The sequence below is a fragment of the Haemorhous mexicanus genome, chromosome 2, assembly GCF_027477595.1.
Source record: "Haemorhous mexicanus isolate bHaeMex1 chromosome 2, bHaeMex1.pri, whole genome shotgun sequence".
NCBI lineage: Eukaryota > Metazoa > Chordata > Aves > Passeriformes > Fringillidae > Haemorhous > Haemorhous mexicanus.
Window position 1 is genome coordinate 86,393,092 of NC_082342.1, and position 22,171 is coordinate 86,415,262.

Consider the following 22,171-nt stretch of genomic DNA (forward strand, 5'->3'; position numbering starts at 1 on the left):
GTAATTGTTTGGTTGAGATGTAAGGGCACACAAAGTGGTTAGCTCTAAATAACCTGGTCATCAGCCCAACTAATCTGCTGCGGTTTGTTTTCACAGCTTTGCTCTGAACATCAGTGCTGATGGTCTGACACTCCCTGCAGAGCCTGAGAGCGAATGGTAAGTCAAGATACCAGCTGCACAATGCTTTACCTGCGATGCCAGAGATGTGGAGGAGGGAGAATAACAATTTGTAAAAACACTCATAAACTTCACTGGCTCTTTCTTTCTTTCTTTCTTTCTTTCTTTCTTTCTTTCTTTCTTTCTTTCTTTCTTTCTTTCTTTCTTTCTTTCTTTCTTTCTTTCTTTCTTTCTTTCTTTTTTTCTTTCTTTCTTTCTTTCTTTCTTTCTTTCTTTCTTTCTTTCTTTCTTTCCTTCTTTCTTTCTTTCTTTCTTTCTTTCTTTCTTTCTTTCTTTCTTTCTTTCTTTCTTTCTTTCTTTCTTTCCTTTCTCTCTCTTTCTCTCTTTTTCCCTCCTTCTTTCTCTCTTTCTGCAAACTTCCGGTCAAAGTTGCCAGATATATTGCAAGGTCATTTAATGAAGTGGAACACTTCCTTTCTTTCTAATTTTAAATCAAGACTGAGGTTCTTTTTTATTTAGTATTATTTTAATTTCAAATCTGCAATGTTAATGTGACAGATGAAGAGAATTCAATTGCTCTCAAGGGGGCTACAAAGCACAGAAGATCCCTAAAGGGCCTGTGTTACCTATTCCAAAACCTGCCCATGCAACCCTCCCAGTCCAGGACAATCAGCATGATCACAAATCAGCCTTGACTCCAGCGAGACCAAGCTCATTTTCTGAGCCACACGATGCAAGAATGAACTCCACAGAACCCTACCGCAGAGCTGATCCTGCCTTTGTCCTTGCTTGGCTGCTTGGTGAGATAAAAGCAGCCAAATTGCCTGAGTGAGATTTTGCAATCTATTCAAAGCAAAAGATTATCTGATAAGAGCTTCCTCCCTAATTATGCTTTGAGGCCTGACCCTGTTTGGTGCTGAGGGTTTCCTGCTTAAGGTCCACCAATCATCCAGTGAAAGCACCACTGCATACTCAAACCCTGTGCTACTGCTGAGGTCAAATGGGACTTTTACTGCTGTGACAGACCTGTTCTCAGGGTCTATATGGCTGGTTTAGATGGCTTCTTACTCAGCATGTTACCTGTTACCAGTTATACTGACAGACTTAATTGTGCCCATTTGTTGCCTATAATATCCTTTAAAAAGCTGTAAAGGGGCAGGCAAAAATATTCCACCTATTGCAGAATCATATTTGGCTGTGGCTAACAGCAGGTACCTAGAGAACAGATCTAGAATACAGCTAAAGTCCCCTTATTGACTTTTTCTTCCTCTATAAACTTGCAAAAGACAGCCTTCCTGAGTCAGTCCATACCCTCACATTGAATACTATTGGTATTTTTTTCTACATGTCTAATCACTTTTCTGAACCAGCTAATCTTTCAATCCACAATAATTTAAGGTCCAGAGCTGCACAGCTTGCCTACCATGGAGACAATCTCTCTTTTTGTTCATTTCAAACTTAACTCCTGCTAGTTTTATTTGTTTTCCCCTAGTTCTTTAATTAGGAGAAACATCAAATTATTTCTAACACAAGTTTTCTGGGAGATCCATTTTTTCCAGAATCATTTATCTCCCACTTAAAAAATTTCTTTCTCATACTGAAGAATCCTAGTCTGTTTAGTTATTGAAGTTGTTCCATACCTTTAATCATTGCTGCCATGCTTCCCTATACCATCTTCAACTTTACTGTACTGTTTTGACTTGGCAGTCAATCGCCCATTCAGTGTATTCAGGGAGATACTTCTACGCAGAGAGAAAATTTCTTTTTCTTGTTGTGTTTAATAATTTAGGATGCTTAGCCAGCTCCATTTTCCTGTTAGTTGTTCTCTGTCCACATAATTATGGCTATGTTGAAAGATGCATGATCTAGGAGAGACCCCTAAGGGTTTTCACTTGATAAATCCTCCTAAAGAGAAAACAGACATTAATTCTCTACTCTTTGCTTCTCACTTTTTAAAGCGGAACTTAGGTGCTCACCTCACAGCTCCAAATTCCACCTGATTTCCTTTTAGGTGCCACTGCAATGCTCCTCTGTGCATTATCTAACACCAGTTTGGATCTAATCCAAATTGCAGCTGTAAATTCTAGGAGACATATGACCATCCAAATAATAGGTATTCTAATGGGTTTTGCTGCCATAGCTTTAAAACTTGAACACAAACAGTGAAAAAAGTCATTTTATGATTAAACGCAAGTCAACTTGTTGTAACAGTGAGTCTCCCACACATCTGTGATGTGCAGCAAGTATTTTTGATAACTTTCTTGGCTTCACATCCCAATCACCTCCTCAGTACTTGTCATGCCTTTTTAACGTAAGGTCTTCAGGATACAAGACTTTTTTGTTGTAGTTGTCTGTGAGAACCCACACAGTTATTCTTGAGCTGTTGGCAACTCTTGGATGGAGCTTCATGATACTACTGCAATAACAAACATAAATAATGATAATGTGTATGAAAAATGTAGGACTGTGAATGACTAAGAATTGTTCATGGCTCTCTTTCATGACACTTTCTATCAGCAGGAAGGAGCATGATTTCTCTCATATATGTAGACCCAGACAGAGACTAGACTAGGCTTTTCTGCTACTTCAATTAGAAAGGAGTCCTATCGTGGCAGTCAGGCAAGCCTATCAAATTAAGCATAGTCTGAGCATTCACTTCACTGGGAAGTACATGAGGATGGGACATTTAACTTCCCAGTTTTTTCCCCCTCAAAGCATTGTTTAACAAGGCAAGCCAGAATGATTAGTCAGGAGAATACAGACACTGCTGGAGTTACCTAACTGCACACACAAAGGAGGTGTACTTCATTGATGTACATCATTATGTTGATGCACAACATTCTTTATTTATTTAATGGCAGTAGAATAAGACCTGAATCAGAGCATCTAACTACTTGAGACCTAAGTCTGATCTCATCAATTAGGCTTTCCAAAAGACTCATCCAGTGTTCCTGGTGTCACCTGACTTCTGGAATGATGTGTCTGATTGTTCCATAGGAATAAGATTCTACTTCACTCTCTGGGACTCGGTGATTGCATTTTGTAAAGCTATGAAAGAAAAAGGAAAGTAAAAGCAAACCAGAGATGTTTGAAGCAACATTTTCAAAGACAGGATTTTCGTGTCAAAAAGTGGGAGGCTTTTTGACAGTATGATGATATCTCATTCTATCAGATATAGAATCAGATTTTTTTAGCATATTAAATGTATAATACATTACTTTTTAAACATTCATGGGTTTGATTAATGAAAAAGTTCTAATACTACAAAGCTGAAAAAAATAATGTTTACAAGAAATTGTAATTTGTAGGTCAGTAGAAGATGAACATTTTCTTTTTTTTTTTGCAGAGAGAATTTCTCTGTGATCTCCTAAATTTCCTAGTACACTGCAGTGGAATATCTGGTTCTCAGATATGTTTTGTGACAGTTTAATAAGAGAGTGGAAGAAGCCATTTCTTGCTACAGTACTTCAGGAATAAGTTCACTCATGCACTGCCTAGAGCAGGGGCGAAAAAAGGGATAATCTGTGTAAAAGAAGATCAGACACCCAGTGCTCATCCTGAAACTATTCCCTTTTTATTGAAGGCATGTAAGTGCTGCTTTAATGAGCTCTGGGTAGAGGTGTTAGTTGGAACAAAGTGTTACTGAACAGAGGCTGCAAATAATGTGCCATTAACTGCACTTCCATGAGAGGAGATGATTGAAAAGTAAATAAAAAAAATTATTCTAGTGTGAGAGATTCAGTACATGTGATCAAAAGGTGCAAGTTTGACACTGCGTACTGAAAGTGAGACTCTGGCAGTAAGAATATTCAATAAGTCAGGAATTTGAGTGGGTTCTGTCTCCATAGTGTATGGAAACAATTATGAAATTCAAATATTTGTAAATGACACCAAACTGCAGTCTTCAGTATAATTTTTAGAGAAAATGAAATATCTTAATACTAAATGTGTTCCTACCCTGCTGTTCAGAGAAAATGGGATAAGAAGTTCCTACAGTGTCAGCTGATTCCTGCTTTGTTGAACAATATTGAAATCAGCTTGATTTTCCATTGATGTTTTGTTTTTCTAATTCTACTTAAAAGAGTAAGTGCTGACAATGCAAATGCCAAGCTTATGGGTAGAAGGGCTGAATTTACTGATTTGCAAAAAACTCTTGGCTTCATACAGAGCGGTTTGTTTGGGTTTCCTCTATTTTTGGGGTGGGTTTTTTTTTTCTGAATTTTGACTGGAAAATAAGATTATGGATTGGGGATACTGGGGTCCCATGAGTATAATTCTGGCAGTCATTAACTGAGCTCAAGTAAGCAGGCATGCAGCCTATAAAGCTTAGCCATGAAATGTGTCACCATTCAAACAACAATTTAGATGCTGTTTGGATCTACTTTGCTGTTTTTACCATGTTTTATGAAAGAAATTAGGGTACACAGAGCCTCTCCATTTCAAAATCTTCTGATTTAATGTAGCTTTTCAGAAAAAACAAGCTTCTCTTTTCAAACAAGTCGTGGCGAGCAAGGAGGGAGACAGATAGAATTGGATCTTAATTGGGTTTTGTTTCCCAGAGAAGGAAAGGGTGGCAGAGACAAAAGACTCAAAAGCTGATCTAGGACTTTCAGAATATTTATTTACCATTAATCTACCATAATTTTTGAAAGCACAGTAAAAATTCTCAGTACATAAGCAAAAAATTTCAATATTCAAAATTTCAATATAAGGAACTATACAGACACACAGACCATTTTTGAGATTCAGGCCATCTCAAGCACAAGTGATAAATATTATTAGCTATCTGAATCTTTAAGAAGGATAAGTTAAGGGAGAAGTTCCCTTTCCAACCCTAAAAGTTAATGTGGTAGAAGAACAATTTCCCTCTGCCAAAGGAAAAATCATTGGTTTCATACTTGAAAGTTACAACATTAAATTACACTCACTGAGTACAGTAGCCTAAGATCAGTCCCTAAGTGTCAACCATTGTGTAGTCTGTCGCTGTAAAGTAATTTTTCAATCTTTCAATTAAGTGCACTGTATAATTTTGTGGCTTCAGTCTGAACGCACGGTTCATGCACAACTGTGTTAAACAATGACAGGAGCAGCCTGGAATGAGGAAGAGACTACAGGGAGGATCCAGTCTGACAATGAAGCTGACATAGCAAAGGTAAAAGAGGCTTAACGTCTGACAGACACCCATGATTTTTAATTATCCTTTCCCCGTGCTGATTGCTGCAATCCATCTCGCCCCCACACCTCTCCCCATCTCTACCCTTCCCTTTGTCATACGCCTGCTCCCTCCTCTCTTCTCCACATCCTGAAATGCCCTTGCCTCTCTTTGCCTGCCTTTTCTTTGTCCTGTTTAACTGATCTCCACCTACCCGAACCCCTATCAAACAAAATAAAAATGTTTGGAACTCACAGGGTGTTTCCTGACAGGCTGTTGTTCATTCCTTGCCTGTGACTCAACCCTTCCCATCCCCACTCTCCTCCTGTGTGGTGAGCCCTCCGTTTCTGTGTATACACCCTCTCCCTACATGGCTTTTGTGTTTTCAGGTGGTAAACTCCTCAAGGCAAAGACCATCTGTTCCTTCACTGTGCAATCAGACTTTTCCATGCATTAGTGTGTATTCAATACCAATTTAAATTGCATGTGCTTTCAAAATTAATGAGAATAGTTAGCCAATCTAGTACATAATGAACTTTATGGTATTTTTAGCTAACCTTCTTAAATGCAGGTACATAACCATAATGAACAGCAGAGGATCACAATGTTCTCACATCACTCATGTACAGTAATAACTCTGGAAAATGAACATATCAAAGCTTCAGCTGATAATTCCTAACTTTTCTTAGTTACAGGAATTCTGGTATTCCAAACAGTCATAAAATTGGAAATATGTCAGAAGATATAAAGAAGAATAGAAAAAAAAAAAGAAATAGAAACAAAAAAATAGAAAAAAAATTAAAAAAAAAAAAAGCCAAGCTGTTCTGTGGGTGGCCATGGGTAAAATTTACAAAAGTAATAGACAGGCTGTTACATGTCTATCCCACATTTTTTTTCATCAGTTCAGACTGTTTCTGATGTATTCAGCTTGATGAGAAATGAGAAAGAAAAAAAAAAACCAACCAGAGTGAGAGAATAAACTCTATAAAATATTTTGGGGACAACCACAGCTATGGAGTGGGTGTACGGGCAGGGTGAAAAATACTATGGAAGTATTGTTGTACATACTCTGCTACAGCTAACTGAGTATTAGGCACAATGAATACACCGTCAAGTATAATGACACCTTCCTCCTAACTGACACAGAAAAGCAGACTCTTTTAGAACACATTATTACACTCTAAATCAGTCTCCTTTATGATAGTCATTACCTAAATATTTCTCACAAGAGATTTACTCTATTAAGAAACACCTGACGCCTATATAAAATTAATTATATTTTATGTAAGATTTTTTTTTAGTTCTGATTAATTAAAATATTCTTGGATTGCAATAAATTTGTGCTGCTTAATTATTCAAACACAGGCTTTTGATTATTCCATTTCTTTGTCTATTCCATATATATGGCTTTCTCTTTATTATATTTACAGATTGTACAAATGTGAATAAGGAATAAAATACCAGCTCTGGCACATCTAACTAATAGTGGTACACTATATAATGTAAACTTATATGGAAATATTCCAGATGCTGCATATAACATTTTAAGATCCTCCTAGGTGATAGTCACTACCTGACATAATTTTCTCATCTTACCTGTGCTTCTCTCTCTCTCCCTCTCTCCCTCTCTCCTTCTTTTAGGCTCTGCAAACTTTCTCACATGCTGAAAGCTAAGTTCACACATAGAGGCAGCCTTTCAGCATCAAGTACTAAGATTTAATTGCTCAAAGAAATGCATATGAGTTAGATATCTTTGGTCTATTCAAGGCACCTAACTTCACAGACAGGTACAGTGTGGCATTTTAGTTTATGAGCATGATCAGGCATTCAGGCCCCCCCGCCCTCTCATTGTTCATTGCTGAGAACCTGCATCCCTAAGATATCAATTGGAAAAAGGTAATAACAGGATTTAGTCTAAATATTGTGTAGATGGGAACCACATCCAAAGGGGAATATAACAAATTAACTTGATTCTCCTTTGACATGTTTATTAGAAGATGCAGTATGTTCAGTAATTAACAACAAACAGCAGTTATTAGAATCCACATGTTGAGGGGAAAAAGAATCCCAAGCATCTTTCATTGTTTTAGCCAAAACATTTTCACCTTGATTTTTTTTATATCAGTCTCTTCTGCATCTATGAAATTTTTTACTGCTCCAATCTTGAAATATCTACCTAGAAAATAAGTGTTTCCTGGGAATATTCAACAAAGCCGTGACATACTTTTAAAGAAAAATCATCTGGTCTTGTATGCTGCATTGCACAGAAGTATTGTAAATTGTCACAGAATCCAAACCCAAGGTTTTCTGCCTTGTTGCTTTAAAGAAAACAACTGATACAAGTTTTGAACTTTACCATGTCAGAGCAACCAAATTCCTTAATGTTGTGCAGAGTGGCTGTTCTAAGAAGGCTGAACAAATTGATGATTTCTATGAAAATAATTTCTAGTGAAGAGATTTCCTCACTTGAATTTTCTCACCAGAGAAGAGAACTGTAAATTTAAAAGCAAAGATGAAAACCACTAAGGAAAAGAAGCAGAAGCATCAGTGAAGGGAAAAAAAAAAGCCTCAAAAACATGACACAAAAGCAAATGCAGATCACTTCAGGGATATGCAGTTAGCAATGAAAAGCACTTTTTACAACAAACAAAAGTATTTCTTTTCTGCACATATTTGTTTAGGGAAATAGCAGTAAGCCACTGTGTTTTTAGGGAAGAATAAACAGCTGCAACTAATGGTTCCCATGGAAGATTTCTGAAGACTGTAAAAGTCTGTGAATAGCTGAGTTCTTGACCATATGTGCATTTTTGCTGAATTAAACTTCATAACTACGAGAAGAAATGATCCCAAAGGAATTACCTATATATAATGTCAATAAAGACTAAAAGGCTACTTTTACAAGACATCATTTGCATGCAGTTCAGAATGGCTTTTTATAAGAAGAACCTCACAGGAAACCCACATTAGGACTCATGTTCCTGACACTGGTGAGCTGAGATCCTGGGACTTAGCAGTAAAATGCTTGTTGTTTAGCAGTGACTAGGCAAGCTGAATTTCTGTTTTAAATGAGGTATAGATCTTATCAGTCAGCTGTGTTGCTACTGCTGATGAATTTGGGAAAATTATTTGGAATGAATTTAATAAGAACTGTGTTTCAAAGAACTGTGTTTCAAATAACTGTGACAAAGAAATCAATTAAACTTTGCACAACTTTTATTATAATTGATGCAGAACTAAATAAAAAAATGTGGCCTCTGAGACAGAAAGTTCTTAGCCACACAGCACTGAAAACCTAGGAGACACATAAAGCATCACTCTAAGAACAGTAGGTAGAGATAAGTCTCTGCCTTGAACTAGCACAGTTTTTCCTATAAAGCACATCTTTTAACAATGATAAGAGGGAAGTAACACTAGTCAGTGAAGCCTTGTATCCAGTAAAACTGATTTTTTTACTTGCTGCATCCAACTGTGCATGCCAGACTCTAAATGTATTTCATTTGGCAAAGCGCTGGAGCTGTTATACTCTCTCTGAGCCAAATTCTGCCCTTGGCTTCAGGCACACAACTCCCATTGACTCCACTGGAAGTTGTACAGAAGGAGATAGATTTTGTAAATTAGGCATGCTCTTGAGATGGTGGAGGGAGATTCACAGCTGAATCCCAGGGTAGGAGTTCACCAAGGGCCAGCAAAGTCAATCTCACCAGTCAGTCCTTTCCAACTCATCAGAGCAATGGCTTGAGAGATCTATAAAATAAATAGCTCATACACACTGCTTGAAAAATAAAAGGACTTTCTCAGCCTTCAAAGCAGGCCTTCCCTTCACTCATTACCTCAGAAGCAGTACATCCTTGAAGAATTTTGTTTCTCTACTGTAATTGGTGAGAGGTACCTCTATTTCCTCAAAATTGTTCCACCCAGATCTGTCCAAGGCCTTTCTTACCTATACTGCCCTAACTCACATCATCCTGCCACCAGCTACATCCCTGTTTTTATCCCTGTCCTAATGCAGCTTATTCCCATTGACTTGGCTTGTTTGATTCCTCTGGATTTCTTTCTCTTCCAGAGTCAGAGGACTTATTTTTTTATTTTCTCTCAAGTTTAGAGTAACACATTCTTGTCATGCAAAGTTTAACAGGTGGGTACTTTAACTTGGACATCTCAGTTTAACCTGTGACAGAGAAAAGGCTTCTAGGCATAATGGAAACAAGCCCAGCTCACTGCAGTTCTCCCACATTTATTTCTTTAAGCAAAAAACATGCATCTGTTCTGAAAATCCTCAAAAGTCATGGAGAGTGTAGTAGGCTGCAAAGACACAAGTATCAGAACCAAATCAGTAGCACCAATTCAAGTTTACAGTTTTTATGTGCTTTCAGTGCAGAGATAAACAATTCTCCATTAGGTCATACTCACAAAGCCAATGAAGGTCAGATTCTGCTTTGATATTCACATCCCAGGTTCTGCTTGTCTTGTAAATGAAATTCATTTGTTTAACAAGCAGATGAGGACACTGCAGCCTAAAGTTTATGGATCTATTTAGCATGTTCTCCTAAGGAAAAATATTTTTGTTTATTATTTTTTATTTATAAATATTGTCACGCCAGAACGACAAGATGTACTGTGCAGGTATTTGCAGAAAAAGAATTACCTTGTTAAACTAGCCCAATGTAAATACATTACAGAATTAGACCCAGAATGGCTTGTGAAAAAGATAAAGCATAATAAAATCGAGATAAGATTGTGATGGAAGTAGTGAGTGACTAAATGACTGAAGTATGTCGGGTTTCTAAGATAACAGATAAAACTGTATTTTTCCAGTGGTTTCTACCAGTTAGCTGCAGTTTCTTTGAGCATTCCTGCCTCCAACTATCAAACTCTGTTCCATTTTCTAGCAGGCAAAGGTAATGAGAGAGGGGAGGACCAGTTTTCAGTTCTCTCACAATGACTGTTTTGGTCTCCAGAAAAACTCCAGTCCACCTCTTGCTGCTGACTGGAAGCACTATACATTTGGTGACTTCATACCATTTGTGCCTGGCCTGTTAGATAAAGTGTTTTAAATATAAAATCCTAGAAAATATAAAACTTTCTGTAAGCAAAGAGAGAGGTCAGCCTTCTCCTGTTTCTTTGTTTGACAAAAGTGGCCTTTGGTGAAATACCCCAGGATACAGTTGTTTTCTTCACCCAAGAAAAGTCTAAGAAAAACTCAAAGCATATGCATGTTCTGTAAAGTCACAATCTGTTTTGTTGGTGAACCATGGACACACCATTCTTTCCTCCATTTCTGCTTGGATTGCTGCTAACAAGGTCTTTCAAAATATTCAGTCACTAATTACAACATTCCTATGATTAGACTGCTGGTTTCACACATACACCTGAAATCATACACATTAAATCTACTACTGATAGAGTTTTCTAAGAGATTCTTTTCTAAGAGATTTTTTTTTCCCCAATGGATTTGTTGACAAAATTGGTGAAAGGCAGATCTTTTTGACATTGGTATTAGTCCTTTGTTCAAATGAAGACACAGTCACTGTTATTTTCCCTATACCGAAAATCACCCCCTATAAATCAGATACATGAAAAACAAATTTTCTTACAAATAACAATTTTAAAACCTCTTTATCAAATCTGAAGGTTCAAAGGAATGAAGAGATGCCTGCCAGCCCTGTTTGATTAAACATTTTCTTGAATTCTCAGCTATCAAGGATCATCTCAGTATCCAAACTCTGCAAGTGGCTTGTCACCTTTCAAAATCTTTCAATCCATCTCACAAAAAAACAAAAAACCAAAATCCTTCCTTGATCCTTTCAAATAACCAAGGTAGTTGGGTGGAAGGTTTTTACAGTTTTTAAACTCATTTAGTAACTCCTACACACCACAAGAAGCCAGTACGTCCCTTAAATACATAGGGCACAGCAGGAAGAAGGAGACGTTCCTTTAATTCAAGCCATTGTAACCCCCTGAATTTCTCAATTTACATTTTATACAGAGAATGAAAATCTGACCTGAGAAATCACTTTGTCTTCTAATTCTCCTACCCCCTCTCTTTGAGTATGACATTTTTAAGTCAAGCAAAAAAAACTAAAACTATGTTCAAAAGCACATATTTTTATTTCACATGGATCAATTTTTACATAATTTGGAGACAATAATTTAGAGAAAATAAATTATTAAATAGCAAGTTCCTTAGTAGTTTTACTTCTTTCTGCTTATTATTATAAATTATACAAACTACTACTAAGTAGATGTAAGTGAAATTCTGCATGAAATAAGAGGGCAGAATTAATAGCTTATAAATGTCATGGGTAAGGAACTACCCTTCTTTATCAGGAGTCTGTTAAGAAAAGCGCAAGATGTATTTTACATCAGGAAACTTCCCACATAAAAAAAAGTATCTCCAGATTAGTTATATCAAACCTTAAATATCTGACTAGTTAAATGCAACAATTAATAACAGCAGCTGCTTTTCACAAATAAAGATTCTTTTATCAATTTTACAAGCAAGGGGAAACCCAGACTTGCTAAGACTAATTCAAAACAGAATAAAACACAGAATACACCTAGTAAAAAAGGACATTTTCTATTAAAGATTTTCAGCCATAGAATTAAATAATGAGTTAAGAGATATTTTCCCTTTATGAATATTACTGTTCTTGTAAGGGTTGTTTTGGATACTTTAGTGCTTTGCATCAAAACATTCTCCTTTCCTTGCTAATGTGGTCGAATTAAGCATTAGCAATTTTAGTGACCTTTTATGTTCATAAGTGCTAGAACCCTGTTGAAGTTCACCTGATTCATTGTGGCTTAATTCCTCACTGGTAATGATTGCTGTAGGAGCCATGCTCTGGTGGGTTAGAGCCAAAGAGACCCAGGGAGGAAATCTTAGTGGCAGCCAGGTAATAAGGGGAGTTTATACTCAAGCTTTGGAGGGAATGTTGGTTGTTAGGGGTTTTTTCCCTTTTTTTTTATAGCAGTAAAGAGCAGCACTTAGAAGGCTAATTTGGATAGTGCTGTGAACACCAACCTGTTCATAGAAATTTACTTCTCTAAGGTCTTTTCCATCTCACCGTTACTGCTTTTTTTACTCCTTCTATTGTGCATACCATATGATTTGTAACATGCAGTCACAGTTGAAGTCAGACCCTGAGAGCTGCAACTGAGTTGAAATAACTGAATTTTGTAGTCACTCAGTAATAATTTTGGAGCCTTCTGTGGCTTAGAGAAACTTGGTTTCTCTAACAGAAAGACTTCTTAGAGCTCCTCTTACAGAAGAAGCATTTAACTTTTATTGCAGATCTTAACAGAAATTCTATAAGGTTCTTTCCCTCAAATATAAAAGAAACATAAAGGCTAAGTTCGAGTTTTCTTTACCAGTTCATTCAATTTTCAGGAAAGATGGACTTGTGATTAATTTTGCAGTAAAGTAAGAATAACATTGTGATGGAAATGCATTGATCTATTTAATGAAGGATTGTAAAGTCAGCATCATTGGAGAAACAAGGATTATTGATTCTTTTAAGTAACATTTGAAGGACTGTATTTTTTGCCTTAGGATTAAAGTGTGTCCCATACAATAAAAGGGACTAGCCAAAAAGCTTATAAAAAGATTTGAATACTTAGACACAGCCACCTGCACATAAAGAAATGACTGAGTATTACAGTCTAGTACAAGACATATCTCACCCTAAAAAAGAAAATAAAACACTTGCATAAAAATTAACAACAGCAGCACATTCAGTGTACACGTGTTCTTCCATGACTCATAAGAGAAATAGACATATATGCCTCTCATATTTACAGCATATTCTGGAAATCAGAAAAAAAGCATGATAAGAATGGAAACTGCCTTGCAACAAGACAGCTTGCTCCTTCTAGTAGCAGGAAGGACTTGCAAGGCCTGAACAATTAATAGGTTCTGACCAGTTAAAAGTTAATAGACACCACCTGGCTTCTGCTATAAAAGGCAAGTTAAGACCAAAGACAGAATTCTTGAAAATCTGTGGAAAATAGGAGAGAATTAAAAACAAACTAACTAACAAAAAAACCCACACAAAAATCCAACCGCCAATAAAATTTATTAAAGTTTTAAGAGATTAAACCTAGAGGACGGTGTTCCGGTGAAAGAACTGCAGCAGTAGAAGAGGTTGCTTCTGCTAAGAGAAGGAGGTGTATTTTTTAGGACATATATTTTAAATACTCCCCCAGAGAATTGTATTAGCTTAGTAGCCTCCTCAGGAGTCTCATTCCCTAAGCATAGCATCCTTTAAGTTACACCTAGGTTGCAATGTGTTGGAAATACTTTCATAAAACAGAAACTTTTTATTCACTTTGAGGGCAAGTGCTGCTATTTGCAGGGAAAAAAAAAAAAAAAAAGCCAGATCCAAGCAATTTTGGAGATGCAGCATAGATTAGGTATTACAGCACCTCCATCAAATTTTAAAAGGCCAAGTATCTACACCAGCTGGGGTGCAATGCCAACAAATTCCTTCACCAGCTGACATGCCCGACATGCTGTCTGAGCATTGGCACCTTTCTCTCTTATGAGTCACTATGCCAAGTCACAACCAACTCAGTGCTTTCTAGGATCTTGGAGCTGCTATTACTTTTTTTGGCTAGAGCAGCAGGACCTGGATTTGCTCCATTAACTCCCCTAGAAGGAAAGACTCAGACACAAGTGTCAGCTGTTCACCACAGATATGTCCAAGTAACCCAGACTGTTTGAGGGAACACTATCCTGTCATAAGTCTCATTTTCCTTTTTACTTGAGGGTCTCTTCCTTCCCCTGAGAATTTTTCACTACTTCTAGCATCCTCCTCTTTACTCTGAATGCCTTGTTGCAGCAGAAGGCAGGTACTTTACAGCTGAAGAGCAAGGCACAGGTTCCCTGGGGATGTTACTCTTGTAGTCCTCATTGGCCTGGTGCCACCTGGCCCTACAACAACAATCTGCCCCTTTCTAATCTGTCTTCCCTGGAAGGCTCATATCATTATCACCAAAGGGCTTCTGGTTAGCATGTATCAACATGTAAACTACTCTCAGCAAATATCACATTAAGTTTTCTTTCTGTTCCAGGAAAAATTAGGCCCCTATGGCCTTTAGGGTCTGTATAGCTGAAAATTTGGCAACATTGACGGGCACTTCTGTCTATCTCCTGTGCTCATTAACAGTATTTGAGAATAGGATCTGATTATAGTAATTTCTGTAATATTTAACATAAAAGAAGAATCTATACAGAAAATGTCTGATAAAATTGTATGGGTCTGTATTCCTTTTACTTTGCTATCTAAGTTCTTTCCCATTTTCCTCATGCAAATGATGCAATTGTGTGGAAGCAGGTAAGACATTTCCACCACCTACATTTTGTGGCAAATTTTAAGTTCAGATCTAGTCTCAGAGGAGACAGGTGGAAAAAGGAAGGTGAGAAAACATTTTTGAAAATATTTGTTGGGGGAACGTATAATCATCTTTTACAGGTGCTCAAAGAAGAGAAGCTGCCTCAGAGATCATCATTCTTTATGAAATCTCTGCAGTGAACTCAGCTGCAATCTCTAGGAGGAAAACTAACATTGCTTTTACCTACAGGCAAAGCTACTGTGAGCCTTCACTCAGAAACATGAGTGGTACATAGAAACCAGTAGAGAGAACTGTGTGATGCAAACTCTCATGGCAAAGGGGGCTAGCTTTTCACTGTGCACTTCCAGAGGCTCTGGGTGAGACCACAGACTGAATTCTTCCTTGGATTCTTCCAGCAGTGCAGCTTCTACTTAAATCTCCCCTCAAGCTGACGAGTCACAGCAAGACCAGAAAATCAGAGCTAATATGACATAAGTCATACCAGTCTAGTAGTTCCAATACAGTAAAGGAAAGAGGCTGCATGGGCATAAGACACCTGGTTACCAGAACTGGATCCTGGAAAAATTACTTTAGTGGGGCATGACAACACTGACCTAAATTATTAAGCCATTTCATATGCTGTATTCCAGGCCAATCTTTACCTTGTTGTTTGGGCTTTTTTTTCTGAAAACCAGCCTTTTCAACTGAGCTTTGTGAGAGTCCATTTATATTGTAAATGTTTGGTCGCCAACACAGTCTGGAAGAAAAAAATCCAAACACTTTTGAATGAATCCATAGAAAGGTGAACTCTCCATTTCAACACCATCCTGCCAACAAATATGGAGTATCATATTTTGTTACATTAATCCTAGACCCACAAAAACAACACATAAATGTTTCCATATGGTTTTCAAATAAATCTCCCATATCCCATATTCTGTAAATTATTCCCTCAAGAGATATAAGCTATGGAAAGTCAGTCATCTATTCCAGCTCTCATGGGAGCACCAGACCTGATTTTCCACAAGTATTGAGCTCAGATAACTCCACTGAGGTCAGCATACCCCAGAAATTCACAGTCATGGAGCTGGTGTGAGTGCAAAGAATCAAAGCTACCATCTTTCACCCCCAGACTGAAGTTGTATCCGGGTTTTTCTTTCCCAACATGTTAAAATTACAGGCAACAGATGAGCATGCTCTGGCACTAGCCAGCCACTTTACAGATGTTCACTCATGCATCCCAACATGGGCTCCCAGGGCTTCAGCTTTGACAAGATCCCTCTTAACCCATATTTGCATTGGGCTAGTGGCAAACCCCTACTCTAGCTGCAGTCTCAGTCTTTCCTTATATATTCCGTGGGACCATTTGTAATGTTTATTCATAAATGATGAATATTTCACCACGGTTTGTTAATGCATTAGCACGGAAGTAATGCATGTGAAAAAGAAATTTTTAACAAGGCTTTGGCTTGTGCAACATAAAACATTGTCTCATAACCAGTCTCCCCACAGACATCAGTTTCTGTTTTAAATAGTCTAACTACAACTCCCTGTGTATAATATATAAAAGGCACAACCCTTAAAAATGCAGTGAGTACTCAGCCCACGGGATGGCTGGAGTAGCTGAGTAAAGCAGCAGTTCTTTACAGCCACACTCTCTATTATAATTCATTGTAGTAATGATTCACTTTAAACATATATTCCTATAATTCAGGGAAAAGTTTTCCAGAAGAATTAAAATTTTCTTTGTGAATCTAATTTATATGAGATAAGATTCAGAAACTTTTCTCACAACCTCTTTATTTGTCTCAGAAAAACATGAGCATCTGTATAGGTCTGCACATAGATTAATGTTTTCCTGACTTGCAGCATGTTTTTATTATGGAAACACAAGAAATACTTCAGGAAGGGGAAACTAATTTGGCTCGATTTCAAACTGGAAGGGTTTTTTCCTCCCAGAAGAACAAGTTTTAAAATAAGTGCTGGGGAAATGGTTCTTTGCAAACCTGACCATGAATACGAACTGTGGCTTTGTATTTCCTGATCAGGATGGTAACAGAAACATGGACCATTTAGACCTACACCCTAAAATTAACTCAGAGAGCACCATTCAAAAACACTTCCTTGAATCAGCAGGGGAGGAGGGCAATGAAAGGCTTGATGAGAGTTCGGTGAATAAAGAGGAAATAAGGAAGGAATGAGGGAAATGACAGTGGACCCTGCACCTCATACCAACTCTTTTAATTCTCCTTTGTATGCATACATCACAGTTACTAGCACAAACAATTTGCAAGGAAGGGTTTAGTTACCCCAAACGTGGACATGCCTTTTTCACAACACTTTAGCCTCCTAGGCTGATGCACTGGAGTAAGCAGGATAATCATGCTCAGTCTTTTAAGTGGAATTTATTTGGAAAGGCAACAGTGATAACAATATTATCTTAGTGAGCTCTATGAAAGACACCTATCTCCACAGGACACTATTTGTGATATTATTACACTTAACCCAGGAGAGTGTCTATAACTGCAAATTCTTTATCAATATTTTTGTTACTTAAGATGTCTTGGATTAGGCCTGCTGTGAATAAAGTCCAAGGGCAAGTTGTTTATATCAGTGACTAGACCAGATTATTACACTAAGAAATTGTCAGCACATCCTGTTATTGCTACTACCAGAAAAAACATTGCATGAAAAGAACTAGACAGACCAGTTGCTTGAGTTCTCAAAAGGTTTTATTTTTAGCCTAATGACAAAAATGTCTGTGTTTGCACAGGAAACAAGAATGATTGATACAAGGGAGAGGAAATAAAATTCTTCATCTAATTTTCAGTGCTACATTAAAGACTAGACTCCTGTTGTGTCAGAGAAGCACTCAGTGACCCTTAGAATGACAATTTTTCCACCAGTCCCCCTCAATCCCTTACTTTTCTGCTCTTGAAAGCTCCAACATACACATCAATTCCTTGTGCAAGTTAGAGCATTTTCAGAACTACTCTTATTTGTGTCAGTGAATGATGATGCTACAGAGAACAGCTGGCATAGCCAGAATAGCTTGTCCTTCCCCCAAGGCATTTCAAGTTGGCCCTGTGGGAATGGAGGCAGAAAGCAGTTAGATATCATGCTGTTCCCCAGTGGAGTCTTTTGCTGTTGCTGTAAATTGCTTTAAGCTCTTGTTGTTACAGTTGTGCAAAAGGTACTTATTTGGGGTTAAGGACATGGATCAAAATGTAATCAACCTGGACCAAGTCATCAATACCAACTTTCCAAGCACCTCTGTAAAGCTTCCACACATATTAGGGTCACCTTGCAGCTATTAATGACAGCTCTAACTTCTAGATTATTTTTTGCCCAAATTAAACTAACATGTGAAAACATGCTGTATTAGAAATATGGGTAAAGTCCTGCCTACATTTACATCAACAGTAGTTTTGCTCTTAATATAGTACCAGCAAAGCTAGTGTTTCATTGAGTGCAATAGGAATAATATATCTAATTTCTTTTATTGAAATTACCATTCTGCTTCAGTTCTGAATTTTCAGGGAATGTTCATTGTTAATTAAGTTACTTATTAGTGTTTCAGAAATGCCCCAAGGTTTCAGTGAGGAGCAGTGCCCAGTTCTGCTGTAAGTGAACTGAAATGAAGTGAAAAGGGCTGTTTCAAAAAAAATACTAGGATTTGCTCTTAAATACCTGTTGTGGTTTAACCCAGGAGGCAGCTAAACACTGCAGAGCTGTTCATTCACTAAGCCCAGTGGGATGGGCAAGAGAATCAGAAGAAAAGTAAAACTCATGGGTTGAGAAAAAGACAGCTTAATGGGACAGAAGAGGAAGGGAAATAATAAAAATAATTATTAAAGAAGCAGAACAAGTGAAGCAGAATCCAATTGCTCACCATGCCCTGACCAATGCCCAGCCAGTATCCAAGCATTGGGCCACAGCTTCTCAGCCAGTCCCACCTAGTTTTGTTATTTGTCATGATGCCACAAGGTATGGGATATCCCTGTGATCCCTTGGTGTCAGCTGTCCCTGCAGTGCCCCTTTCCAGCTCCTTGTGCACCTCCAGCCTATATACTGGTGACAGAGTGAGAGGCAGAAAAGGCCTTGATGCTATGCAAGCTATGAGCAGCTAAAACATCCCAGTGTTATCAACATTATACTCATCCTAAATCTAAAAGACAGGGCTCTACCAGCAATTAAGAGGAAAATCATCTCTCTCCTATCCAAAACCAGGACAACTGTCAAACTCCATAAGATTATAAAGGAGAGAGTCGGGAGCTAATAATTTTGGGTGTATTTCCAGTGAAGGAGTTGGAACATCAAGATTTGTATAAACAGAACTAGTGGTTGGGGATTTCTGAACTCTGTAAGCTGATGGCTGCTTGATTTAAAGCTGACCTGGAGATTTCAATTAGGTTATAGCATTTGGGGAATTTTTAAAAAAGCAAAATAGTACAATTTCCTTATTCATTGCAGCTATGACTCTGTTTCTTGTGCATCTTCATTCACTTTAGAAGGGGAATGCAATTCACCCTCATCCAAAAACTTCCATTTGCTTTACAAGCACCACTTTATTGTGGGAGTGCTGATGCTGAGGGAGGAAATATTTCTCTCAGCCTGAAATATTGGAACTTTGGGTGTGCAAAAGAGACAGACAAAGATCCATGCTGCAGCTGGCAGAAGCATAGACAAGACACAAAAAGGCTGGAACTTGGGAAAAGGCATCTCAGAATCCTTCTCCTTAGCTGATAAAGGAGTTTACAGTGGCAACACACAGCCTTCTCCATTTAATAGATGAAATAGCTTACACTGAAATTGACATAAACGTTTACAGAAAAGAGGGAAACAGTCTTAGCATGGCAACCCCATCCTGCTTTTTCCCCCTGCAGTTCTGGGCCTTCACAGAAGGCAGGTATAAAAGACATGTACAAATGTCTTCCAATATGCTGGGACACACTTTCAAAAGAAAATATGCTAACTTTCCCAAAACTTCCAGAAGACCTTGTAGAGGAAAGAGGCAGAAGTACAAGCAATTTGTTCTTAAATACAACGTTTGGGCTGGCTGAAGTCCTCAAGCAACCTCATTCTCACCAACAGTGAGAAGGAGATTTTAAGCCTTTCTTCAAAGTTCAGAAAGTGATGTAGAACAAGCTTTTTCTTTTTCTGTGGTGACTTTAAAGGGCTGGAGAGAAATTGGCCAACATTCCCATCTTGATCCCACTTCAACTCACAGGGATGGGCTCATCCAACAAGAAGAATCTTTTGTGTGCTTTTGAGAAAGCAAATGGAATGAATGAAGCTAGAAGAGCACAGGAGCTCTGAGAACTATTTTCTTTAACAACTGAATGACTTGTTTTGGTTAGCTTATAAATCTTAAACCCCTCACTTCATTTAAAAAGATTGAAAAATACAGGGACACTATGAAAAGCTAGATATCTAAGCACTTCATACACTACATTTTTTATCATTAGAGTTTATTAACTAAAGCCATTTGAAATGCATTTTGTGGAGCTAAAGACAAGCCTGACCTGAAAATTATGCAGGTATGTAATTTCAGCAGAGAACCTGAAACTAGGTAAACAAAGAAGGAATTCTGGAATACATGCAAACAGTGTAAGTAATTTAAAACCAATATATTGTGCTTATAAGCTCTGCCTAGTTTTAGAAAAGAAAAATGGGAGAAGATAAGAGAACACAAGGAAGAGGAAATAAAATCAGATTATTTGCTTTCTAATAGCAATCCTTCTCTGTTTGTCCTAAGAAGGGTATCCAAGCTTAACCTCCAAGTTAAGTCACTTGACTGCAAGCAATCAGGGATGCTTCAGGACAGCTGAGTCATCATTTCATGGGCTGGGGAATAAAGCAAGTCAGGATGGCCTTCTGGGGACAGCATCACAGATCCCAGCAACACAACACCCTGAAAAGGATATAGGGAACCTCCTGGCTTTTTTCTCCTCTGTTAAACAACTTCAGAGATACATTTTCTCTGAGCTGTGTGGTGTCTGCCTTACAGCTAGTCCTCAGTCATCTGAAGATTTGGTAGGCAGCTCCTAAAGTAAGGAAAATTTTCTAGCACAGTCACTGAAATTTACACTGTGTTAAGACAGTACATTTTGTCACTTAAATAAACAATATATCAAGTTTATTTGATTTAAACCCGGAACAAATACGGGTCAAAAATAGAAGTCAATTCCAAAAAATCAAAAGTTAAAATTTCAGAGACAGAATATAATCCTATCTTGAATGAAACCTATGTGTTGTATTTCTATAGCTAACATGGGGGTCTTGTTTTACCAGTGCTTTAATACAGTGCCTAAATACATTCTCATGCCACCATCATCTCCTGGAATGCAACTGGTTTATATTTGCTTTTCTCCAAGGCCCAGGGAACAGTGTGGAAATGTCATAGTTTCAGCTGCAGCAACAATGGATGAAGAGGAAACACTATAAAGAGGAACAAAGAGGTGGGTGATGAAAGATGAGGTGCTCGGGCAGAGCTGCAAAGAGCCCTGAAAATGCATCTGCAGAGTAGGTGTAAGAAGCCACATGATAAGATAAAGAGAACAGTGTGGGGTAAAGAAGTAACAGTTATTAAAGAAGCAGAGATAAAAAGAGGATAATTTAGAAAATTAATTAAATATCCTAGGGGTTAGACTGGAGGAGGGGGGAAAAAAAGAAACCTCTAGAGTAAAAAAAAAAAAAAAAAAAAAAGAAAATAAAAGAAAAAGGAAAATAAGAGGAGGTGGAGGTAAATAACAGCTGTGGAAAGGGTTGAGAGTACTGATGATTATTAGGTAGGCTTTTTTAATTTTGTGCCAGGCTCTGTAAATCTTCCCTTTTACCCTGAATCCAGAGGTGTGGAAACTTGAATTCAAGTTTGGATCCTTTTCCAGATCTTACCTAAATCATATAAACCTCCTTGTATGTAGTATAACTTAGCCAGAAATAACTTAAGTACTCATTTTTTTTTTTCTGATGCTACTTAGCACAGCTGGATGGATTATTCATCCTCAGTAATACTGATGGCAAATACAACCTTTTTCTCTTTGACAATCCTTTGTGAATAGGCTTTAAGTCTCATCTCCAAAACGTGAAATGCCTCTTGATCCCGTTGAATCCTCTGAGGCTTTTTTTTAATGTATCTCCGGTCTGAAATTAGTATTTGCACAAGTTAGGTGAGCAGACTCTAACCTTTGTCAGCATCATTAAAGGTGGTCCACATTTGACTACAAGCAGAACATGAGAGAATTTGTGAGTGAGCAGTCCCAGTCCTTCACATTTTCTTTCATGGGCTGGGCTGAAATGTTGCTTGGGTGTTACTGATACCTGCCCGAGTCTGCAGAAAGCCTGGGGCAGTAGAGGTGTGATGGCGCTCTGCTTCAAGAGGAGTTAACTTATTTGGTTTTAAGCATCAACATTAAGTTTCTTTCTGCACTGTTCAAAGCATGTTTAGGAAGGAGGGGAAGCATCTGAACACACAGATCCATAGAGATTTCTCTGAGCCTCTGTTCTCTTCGGTATGCTTTTAATAACACCATGGGAGGGGTGAAGAGTGCAGTTGTTCCTATTTTCCTA